Source organism: Arachis duranensis, chromosome 4 (genome assembly GCF_000817695.3).
Source record: "Arachis duranensis cultivar V14167 chromosome 4, aradu.V14167.gnm2.J7QH, whole genome shotgun sequence".
Classification (NCBI taxonomy): Eukaryota; Viridiplantae; Streptophyta; class Magnoliopsida; order Fabales; family Fabaceae; genus Arachis; species Arachis duranensis.
The window spans coordinates 79,950,314-79,961,862 of NC_029775.3; the positions used below are offsets into that span (position 1 = coordinate 79,950,314).

The following is an 11,549-nucleotide window of genomic DNA, read 5'->3' on the forward strand; positions in this document are numbered from 1 at the left end:
AGAAGATGCCTCTTTAGTACTGTTGGATGCATTTTTCCATCCATTCAGACTCTGAGAAATCATGTTGACTTGCTGAATCAACATTTTGTTCTGAGCCAATATGGCATTCAGAGTATCAATTTCAAGAACTCCCCTCTTCTAAGGCGTTCCATTACTCACACGATTCCTCTCAGAGGTGTACATGAATTGGTTATTAGCAACCATGTCAATGAGTTCCTGAGCTTCTGCAGGCATTTTCTTCAGGTGAATAGATCCACCTGCAGAATGGTCTAATGACATCTTAGACAATTCTGACAAACCATCATAGAATATATCCAGGATGGTCCATTCTGAAAGCATGTCAAAATGACACTTTCTGGTCAACTGCTTGTATCTTTCCCAAGCTTCATAGAAGGATTCACCATCTTTTTGCTTAAAGGTTTGAACATCCACTCTAATCTTACTCAGCTTTTGAGGAGGAAAGAACTTGGCCAAGAAGGCCGTGACCAGCTTATCCCAAGAGTTCAGGCTATCTTTAGGTTGATAGTCTAACCATACTCTAGCTCTGTCTCTTACAGCAAAAGGGAAAAGCATATGCCTGTAGACCTCGGGATTAACCCCATTGGTCTTAACAGTATTACAGATCTACAAGAATTCAGTTAAGAACTGAAAAGGATCTTCCGATGGAAGTCCATGAAATTTGCAATTCTGTTGCATTAGAGAAACTAGTTGAGGCTTCAGCTCAAAATTGTTTGCTCCAACGACATGGATTTAGATGCTTCTTCCATAAAAGTTAGAAGTAGGTGTAGTATATTCACCAAACATCCTCCTTGCATTGTTGTTGAGTTCGGCCATGTCTACTTCTTTCTCGAGATTCTCTGTAAGGTTTTCTCTGGATTGTTGTGCTTTAGCTTCTCATAGCTTTTTCTTCAGAGTCCTTTCAGATTCAGGATTTGCTTCAACAAGAATGCCCTTATCCTTGCTCCTGCTCATATGAAAAAGAAGGAAACAGAAAAGGAAGGAGAATCCTCTATGTCACAGTATAGAGATTCATTTATGTGAGTAGAAGAAGAAAAGAATAAAAGAAGGGTGAGAAAAATTCGAACATAAAGGAGAAGAGAGAGTTCGAATTTTTAGATGAAGAGAAGTGTTAGTAAATAAATAATTAAATAGAAAGAGATGAGAAGGAGAGAGTTTTCAAAAATTGTTTTTAAAAAATGGTTAGTGATTTTCGAAAATTAAGAGAAGAAATAAAATTAAAATTAAAATTTGAAACAATTTGTTAATTAAAAGAATTTTGAAAAAGAGTGAGGAATTTTCGAAAATTAGAGGGAGAAAAGTAGTTACGTGGTTTTGAAAAAGATAAGAAACAAACAAAAAGTCAATTAGTTAGTTGAAAAAAATTGAAAATCAATTTTGAAAAGATAAGAAGTTAGAAAGGATTTTGAAATTGATTTTGAAAAAGATATGATTTAAAAAAGATATTTTGAAAAGATATGATTGAAAAATATATTTTTGGAAAAGATTTGATTTTTAAAATTAAAATGGATTACTTGACTAACAAGAAACTAAAAGATATGATTCTAGAATTTAAAGATTGAACCTTTCTTGACAAAAAAGTAACAAACTTCAAATTTTTGAATCAATCACATTATTGTTAGTAAAGTTTTTGAAAATCATGGAATAAATATAAGAAAAGATTTTGAAGAATATTTTTCAAATTTTTGAAAATCATAAAAGAAAAATGAAAAAGATTTGATTTTTGAAAAAGATTTTGGAAAGATAGGATTTTTAAAAATTGAAATCTTGACTTGACTAACAAGAAACAACTTTTTTTTTAATTTTGACTAAGTCAACCTAAAGATTTTGAATTTTATGAGAGAAACAAGGAAAATATATTTTTTTATTTTTGGATTTTTAATGATGAGAGAGAAAAATACAAATATGACCCAAAACATGAAAATTTTGGATCAAAATACATGATGCATGCAAGAACACTATGAATGTCAATAATGAACATCAAGAACACTTTGAAGATCAAGATGAACATCAAGAACTTATTTTTGAAAAAATTTTCAAGAAAAGAAAAACATGCAAGACACCAAACTTAGAAATTTTTCATGTTTAGACACTATGAATGCAAAAATGCATATGAAAAACAACAAAAAACACAAAACAAGAAAATTTAAAGATCAAACAAGAAGACTTGTCAAGAACAACTTGAAGATCATGAAGAACACATGCATGAATTTTCGAAAAATGCAAAAATTTATAAAACATGAAATTGACACCAAACTTAAAAATTGACTCAAGACTCAAATAAGAAACACAATTTTTTTTTGGTTTTTATCATTTTATTATATTTTTTTGGATTTTTTTCGAAAATTACTTTTTGGAAAAACGAAGATAAAATAAAAAATTTTTTTGAAAGATTTTTGAAAAGAAAATTACCTAATCTGAGCAACAAGATGAACCGTCAGTTGTCCAAACTCGAACAATCCCCGACAACGGCGCCAAAAACTTGGTGCGTGTAAATTGTGATCATCAACAATGGCGCCAATAGAATTGGAGCTCTCAAACGTAAATCACACTTTGTCACAACTTCGCACAACTAACCAGCAAGCGCACTGGGTCGTCCAAGTAATACCTTACGTGAGTAAGGGTCGATCCCACGGAGATTGTTGGTATGAAGCAAGCTATGGTCATCTTGTAAATCTCAGTCAGGCAGATTCAAATGGTTATAATGGTTTTTGAATATAAAGATAAATAAAGCATAAAGTAAAGATAGAGATACTTATGTAAATCATTAGTGGGAATTTCAGACAAGTGTATGGAGATGCTGTGTTCCTTCTGAATCTCTGCTTTCCTACTGCTTTCATCCAATCATTCTTACTCCTTTCCATGGCAAACTGTATGTAGGGCGTCACCATTGTCAATGGCTACTTCCCACCCTCTCAGTGAAAATGGTCCAAATACACTGTCACAGCACGGCTAATCATCTGTCGGTTCTCGATCATGTCGTAATAGAATCCAGTGATTCTTTTGCGTCTGTCACTACGCCCAACAATCGCGAGTTTGAAGCTCGTCACAGTCATTCAATCCCTGAATCCTACTCGAAATACCACAGACAAGGTTTAGACTTTCTAGATTCTCAAGAATGCTGCCAATGGATTCTAGCTTATACCACGAAGGTTCTGATTAAGGAATCCAAGAGATATACGCTCGTTCTAAGGTAGAACGGAAGTAGTTGTCAGTCACGCGTTCATAGGTGAGAATGATGATGAGTGTCACGGATCATCACATTCATCATGTTGAAGTGAAGCGAATATCTTAGAACAAGAATAAGCTGAATTGAATAGAAAATAGTAGTAATTGCATTAATACTCGAGGAACAGCAGAGCTCCACACCCTTAATCTATGGTGTGTAGAAACTCCACCGTTGAAAATACATAAGAACAAGGTCTAGGCATGGCCGAATGGCCAGCCCCCCTAAATGGCATATGAATTCAAAAATAGGGAAAAAGACTCCTAATACAATAGTAAAAAGTTCTATTTATACTAAACCAGTTACTAGGGTTTACAGAAAGAAGTCTTTAGTGTAGAAATCCACTTCCGGGGCCCACTTTGGTGTGTTCTTGGGCTGAGCTTGAGCTTTACACGTGCAGAGGCTTTTCTTGGGGTTAAACGCCAAGTTGTAACATGTTTTTGGCGTTTAACTCTGGTTTCTGACATGTTTCTGGTGTTTTACTCCAGAATACAGCATGAGACTGGCGTTGAACAATAGTTTGCATCATCTAAACTCAAATAAAGTATGGACTATTATATATTGATAGAAAGCCCTGGATGTCTACTTTCCAACGCAGTTGAGAGCGCGCCATTTGGAGTTCTGTAGCTCCAAAAAATCTATTTCGATTGCAGGGAGGTTAGAATCCAACAGTATTAGCAGTCCTTTGTCAGCCTTTTATCAGATTTTTGCTAAGGTCCCTCAATTTCAAGCAGAAAATACTAGAAATCACAGAAAACACACAAACTCATAGTAAAGTCCAGAAATGTGAATTTTGCATAAAAACTAATAAAAATATCCCTAAAAGTAGCTAGATCCTACTAAAAACTACCTAAAAGCAATGCCAAAAAGTGTATAAATTATCCGCTCATCAGTAGGGTTGAGTGCAACCAAAGTCAGAGAAAGCTACAGTGAGGTACAATGAACATATTGTAATTTTTTTATCCTCATTTAAAGTATAGCATTAACATCCTATTAATTATTTTAAGAATTCATAATGATGGATGATTCTGATGATTCTTATCCGGAGGTACTGAAGACGGCCTTGGATATGAAGTTGCTATTAAGATTAATGTTAAAAGTAGTAATTTGAGTGGTAATGAGAATGTGTATAATGTCACAAAAGCTTGCCTTGATGAGCACCTTATCCATAAATACAGCCAGTCTGTAAATGAATAATCTGTGGAGGTAAAAAAATTTGAAAATAGAAACTCTTACAATAAATTTATATAGTTTTACGAAATGGATCTCTTAAAAAATCATGCAGAACAAGTCTATTGGATATTGTAGGGGTTGAAAAGTGTTACTAGCTTGGATTGTACTACTGATGTTGTTTATCTTTGTGATGATGAATCTGTCTAAAGTGGACAGGTAAGTTTTTGAATGTATAGAAAAGAAAATTTCAATGATTAAAAAAGTATGATTAGAGTGTTAAGGATTACTAACTATTTAATTTATTTTAATCATCAGGAATCTGTCAATGAATGTAAGACAGTTAGCAGTGGCAAGGAAAGAGATAAAAGGATTGATGCAGGAATTATAGGAGTAGTTACAAAAAACTTGGAGAGTATACCCGTAGGGCAATTGTCAAGTACTAAGAAGCCAAAGTTGAGTATTAAGAAAGAAAAGAATCTCTAGACTTTGTTCTAACTTGGAAAGCTAAAAGGATTGATGCAAGAATTATAGGAGTAGTTGTGAAAGACTTGAATAGTATACCCATATGGTTGTTCTCAAGTACTAAGAAGCCAAGGTTGAGTATTAAAAAAGAAAAGAATCTCTAGACTTTGTTCTGACAAATGGTACTTAGTTTAATTAGTTGTTGTTTAATTAGTAATTATGTTTATGTTCTAGAAAGTGTGCTTTTAGAATTTTATTTTTTAATTTGTATTTATGCTAATCACTTAATATTTCCTGCATGGAATAACCTATATTTACAAGGTACAGATTCAATAACAATTATACATAAGAGAAATCATTTACAAATTAGAAAAGAAACTTTTAGAATATGGTATATCAACTTTTTAGAGGATGGTCAAAGCATGCAACCAAATAGATTGTAAATTGATATATAATAACATGAGTAAATATATATCATTTTAATATTATTTTATTTAAATACAAAAAACTATTGACAAAAGAGAAGCAAAATATATTAAAGGTTGGGTTAAATCAACCCTTCCAACATAGGTAAATCTATTCTCATCAATATTTGCTTATATGATAAGAAAAAGATATTCAATGAGGCATTATATATTGTTTTGATAGTGATATACATTTAAAATAACAAGTAATGTGCTACATTAGAGGCTGTGAAACCAAACATGGTTCGAAATAGTAACCTTTGGATTTTGTTAGGTATAGTCTTTTTCTTGGATTTATATTTGAATGTAAAAAAAATAAGGCATAGACAATAAATTAAAATCATACACGTGACTCATATATGGGCTAAAGTAGTGACTATAAATTCCCTATACAAGGATACTCAGTAGATTATAGGTATTCAGGGATTTTCCTTTTGCCCACATCAACATAAGCCAAAGTGCTACCTCAGCAGAGATGAACCTAGAACAAGTTTTTCCAGATGATATCTTGCTCAAAATTTTTAGGAGAAGCGAGCCAAAAATAACAGCAAGATGTAGGGCGCTAGGTAAAGTATGGAATGAAATATTATCTGAATATAGTTTTATGAAGGAGAACACATTTGCAACTAAGGGTAAACACTTGAATATGATATTTTAGGTTGGTTTAGCTGTTTGGATTTATTCGCCAAATAACATAAGTATAATTGATTATTTCAGTGGAGCCGTTATACCATGTCAGCTGCCTATTGAGATTGATCAATCTGGGTGGTGGAGTGTTATTGGGTCTGAATATGGGATGTTATGTCTGAAATATAATATCAATGGTTTTAATTTTATGGTTTGGATCCACTTCTGAAAAGTCTTCGATGCTTGGAAGACCCTGCTGACAAACTATGCCGTCAAGTTATGATCAGGGATACATTTGATTTCACTCCTAGAACTGATAAGTATTTCACTATACATGTATCAAAGAGGCATATCAGAGATCGATTTCTTTACTGCAATGTATATGGCTCGGCTTATAGGGAATGGAGACATGGTTATATTAAGGATCAAAAGCTGAGGAATTTGAGTGGAAGTTCTGTCATACACGAAGGCAAGGGTTTTTGAATCAATTGGGTGGAAAGGCAATCTAGTATTGCCAGTAATATAGTTATCTTTGAAATGGTGACATTCGAAATCCAAAAAAATTAAGATAAGTGGTTCTCCAAACCAACCTCAAAAGCCACATTTTTAATTTGTCACTGTTGTTCAAGACAATTTGTGTTTAATGGGTTATAAAATATCCAATATGGGATGGCACACTATTTTATCTAAGGTTGACATTGAAACCTTCAATATTGTTCCTTGGAGGAAGTTTATGGAAAATAGACAAAGAAAAATTCTTTTGCAACTCCAGTTTTATTATTGGTGAAGATCTAATCAGAATTCACGAAAGAATTAAAAGTTCAAAGAGGACAAATATACCTCTTTCAACAGAGGTCTCAGTATCCAAAATCAATATGATTACTCACGAAAGGAATACCAATTATTATAGTTCATGGCCCTATGAGATGTGTGTCAAGTCTGCTTTAATTGTATCTCAACGGTTGCTTATTCCCTGAAGGTTCTGTGTTGTTTGGAAGTAGTGTTATTAGTATTTCTTTTATATTATTAGTTGGTTTATCAAGTGTTGTAATCATGTAGTTGTATCAGTTATTGATAAGTATATCATAAAGTGCTTTCTAATGTGACTTTTTTTTATTGATAAGTAGTTGTATCATTTAGTGATAAGTAATTAATAAAGTGTTATTACTATTTATGATGAATCTAAAACTCTTCTGCTCTCACTTTTTAACAAAGTAAGCCCAATTCATTTGTTACTATAGAAATGTTCTTTAATGTATCTGAAAATAATGTAAACAATTATAGTACCCAGAGTTGAAATTATTCAAAATATATATATTTAATTTAATATACTAAAATAACTATTTTTAAAGAATTTATATTTATTTAAATAAATAATATATTTAAATAATTATCTTTTAGTGTTTGGGGTTTAGGGATTAGGATTTAGGGTTTAGGTTTTAGGGTTTAGAATTTAGGGTTTATTATTCAATGTCTAAATTATTTATTTTAAAGTATATACCTATTTTGAAAAAGAAGGATTATTAAATATCAAATCAATTTTAGACAATAAAATTTAAAGATAAAAATGTAGAGGTAGGTAAAATAAAGAATTTTCAGCTATGAAAATAAATAAACTGAAAATCCTAACAAACCTACTCCAAAAGAATTTCGAATCAAACTCAGTTAGTAGATAATAGAATCATCATTATCAACAGCAACCCTAAGCAATAGCTATTCCAATCCATCGGTCACTTTCACATAAAAAACATCACTCAGTATACCACAACACGCTACAGAAGTAGGTAGAATTAGCAATATGAAAAGCAACTACAAATCTAAATAGAGTACTTGTAAAGTGAAGCCTACTATTCTTGGTGATCACTAACCCCAAACAATCATTAAATCAATCAATGTAAATCCTACTACATGTTTTGATAGAAGATTTCACCCTTGTCATCATCAAATCGGAGAGAGAAGCTATTCATCGCTGCCATGATCAGAATCGAAAGAACGCTACAACAGGCAACTATAGAGTAGGGGTGGATATCATAGGGTAAAATCATATCGCGGCATCTGCCTCCTTTATATAGACCGTAGTCTTTTTAGATCTATAGGAGAGTTGTTGAGAGACATGAAATGTAAGAGTCTGAAAAGAAGAAGAATGCAAACACCGTCATGCCATTTCCAAAAGACCCCTAAAATTGAAATAAAAAGTGGAGTGAAAGGGGTTTATAGGGTTTGAAATAAGAAACGGTATAATAGAATAGCTATGGAAAAAGGGTTTATAGGCGGGAGGCAAATTGGAAGAGTATAGGAAATGAGTAAGGTTTGTAGATAATCTTTTTATCTTTTAAGAGAAATTTTTCTATCACATCAATATTTCTCTACTTAATCAAAACTAAAGTAATAGAGGAAAAAAAAGAGCATAGTCAACATTCTATTAATTATATAGAATTGAATTGCATTTTATGATGACTTAAATTTGAATTAGAATTAAATTAAATTTTAGTAATTAAAATGAATTAATAAAATTCTAGATTAGAATTGAAATTCAGTGTTTAAAATATCTATAAATAAATTAAAATTTTGTGGCAGAAAACTTCATCTTTTATTAATATAACATTATTTTTATACAATAAATATATTTATTTATTAAACTATATGAAATAATTTAAATTCATCTGAAAATTTTAGATTTGAAAACCACTAATATTAATTAATTTGAAGGAAATGGAAAATACGACAATGAAAATGCTTTATAAAACCGAAAAATATAACGACTAATTACTAAAAAGAAAATAAATATAATATTTTAAAAACGAAACATAATAGTTAATATTATATTAATTATATAGAAGTGAATTGAATTTTATAAGGAATTAAATTTCTATTAGAATTGAATTAAATTTTAATATTTTAAATGAGTTAATAAATTTTAGACAAAAATTTAAAGCTAAAAAAATGTAGAGGTAAGTAAAATAAATAATCTCTAGGTAGAAAATAAAATTAATCGAAGACAAATATGTACGCACGTTGTCTAGATTGTTTTATATCCAAATTTTAATTATTAGATTAATCTACATATTAATTTATAGTTAAATCAACTAGGTATATACATGTGTATAAAAACAAATCATTTTTACACAATAAAAAAAAAGGTAGAGAAAACTAAAATCTAAAGAAAATTCAAGTAAATGAGTTTGTGTTGCTTTTTTTATTCCTACAATTTTACCATCTAGCGTTTACATATTTATTAAAGTAGGGTGTACTTTAATGACTTTTCTAATTTCAAACACTAGAATTCTATATTTTTATCGAGTATTGTTGTTAACAAACTCACATTGAAAGCTTGGTATACCATTTACAATAAGTTAGTGAAAATGAGTGATATCACACCCAAACATCCTTTTTTTTATCATAAGTTGCCTAACGAGTTGATGATGGAAATATTTTTCAAGCCTGATCAGAAAACCGTGATGCAGTGTAGGGTTCTTAATAAGTTATGGAATAAAATGTTCTCACCCTATAGTTTAATGAAAGAGCTTACATTTAAGAACATAGATAAATATACAAGTGTGTTTCTCCATATTAAGCTTCCACTGTAGGAAACTTCAATAATGAATATGACAAGCATTGATCCTATTCACGGTGTCGTGAGATCATGCGAGCTACCATTCACTGTGTCTAATCTTGGTTGGTGAAATGTCATGTTTAAACTATGGCAATATTTGTATAACGTACACTATCGGTGGCTTTTTGTCTGAGTTGATTGTGTGGAATCTTTTGATGAAATGTGTCAGGTTTCTTTCTGATCTTGTTTCTAAACAATGTTGTCAAGCTGTTTTTGGTTATGCATTTGGGTATAGTCGAAAAACTGATAATTATTTCATAGTTTATGTTTCAAACGACATTTTAATGATAAGTTTTTGCAATATCATGTGTTTGACTTATCACAAGGCTCTTGGATTAATGGTAGAAGCAGGAACTTAAGGCTATATATAGGTTAGGATATCACAGTGTTGTCGATCAATCAAAGGCATTTTGGATTAACTGGGTGAAAAGTACACAATATTTGTTGCTAATTGTGCTGTCATATTCGATATATATCTTTATGAGTTTAAGAAAATAAAGGTTCCAATGAAAGCAATTAAAGACTTTCAATATCTTATTGTTTATGAGGATAATCTTTGCTTTGTATCTTATGAGAGTAGACTAGATGGAAATCGGGTCAACTTTTGGGAGGTAGATATCAAAGATGGTGGCTTTTTTCATTAGAAGCATATATTAGGGATAAGTGGTGTACGAAATTGTGATCATCAACAATGGCGCCAAAGACTTGGAGCTCTCAAACGTGAATCACACTTTGTCACAACTTTGCACAACTAACCAGCAAGTGCACTGGGTCGTCCAAGTAATACCTTACGTGAGTAAGGGTCGATCCCACGGAGATTGTCGGTATGAAGCAAGCTATGGTCATCTTGTAAATCTCAGTCAGGCGGATAAAAATGGTTATAATGGTTTTTGAATATAAAGATAAATAAAGCATAAAATAGAGATAGAGATACTTATGTAATTTATTGGTGGGAATTTCAGATAAGTGCATAGAGATGCTTTGTTCCTATTGAATTTCTGCTTTCCTACTGCCTTCATCCAATCCTTCATACTCCTTTCCATGGCAAGCTGTATGTTAGGTTTCACCGTTGTCAATGGCTACCTCCCGTCCTCTCAGTGAAAATGGTCCAAATGCTCTATCACAGCACGGCTAATCATCTGTCGATTCTCGATTATATTAGAATAGAATCCAGTGATTCTTTTGCGTCTGTCACTACGCCCAACACTCACGAGTTTGAAGCTCGTCACAATCATCCTATCTCAGATCCTACTCGGAATACCACAGACAAGGTTTAGACTTTCTGGATCTTAGGAATGGCCGCTAATAATTCAAGCTTATACCACAAAGACTCCGATCTTTCGGAATGGAGGCTAAGAGATACGCGCTCGATCTAAGGTAGAACGGAAGTGATTGTAGACATGCGTTCATAGGTGAGAATGATGATGAGTGTCACGAATCATCACATTCGTCATGTTGAAGTGCAGCGAATATCTTAGAAAAAGAATAAGCTGAATTGAATAGAAGAATAATAGTAATTGCATTAATACTTGAGGAACAGCAGAGCTCCACACCTTAATTTATGGTGTGTAGAAAATCCACCATTGAAAATACATAAGAACAAGGTCTAGGCATGGCCGAATGGCCAGCCCCCAAAGTTTAAGAACTCAATGTCCAAAGATAGATACCAAGATGTCTAATACAATAGTAAAAAGTTCTATTTATATTAAACTAGTTACTAGGGTTTACAGAAATAAGTCTTAGTGCAGAAATCCACTTTCGAGGCCCACTTTGGTGTGTGCTTGGACTGAGCTTGAGCTTTATACATGCAGAGGCTTCTCTTGGGGTTAAATGCCAAGTTGTAACATGTTTTTGGCGTTTAACTCTGGTTTGTGACATGTTTCTGGCGTTTTACTCCAGAATGCAGCATGCAACTGGCGTTGAACACCAGTTTGCGTCATCTAAACTCGAATAAAGTATGGACTAT

The 11,549-nt window shown here is 32.2% G+C and overlaps 1 non-coding gene across 1 annotated transcript; it reads left to right on the plus strand.

Annotated features, from left to right (window-relative positions):
- The first annotated feature begins 337 nt into the window (after positions 1 to 337).
- Positions 338 to 441, plus strand: LOC127747227 (small nucleolar RNA R71). Its single transcript, XR_008009029.1, has one exon. It is a non-coding gene; the product is annotated as a small nucleolar RNA R71 (small nucleolar RNA).
- Positions 442 to 11,549: the final 11,108 nt, after the last annotated feature.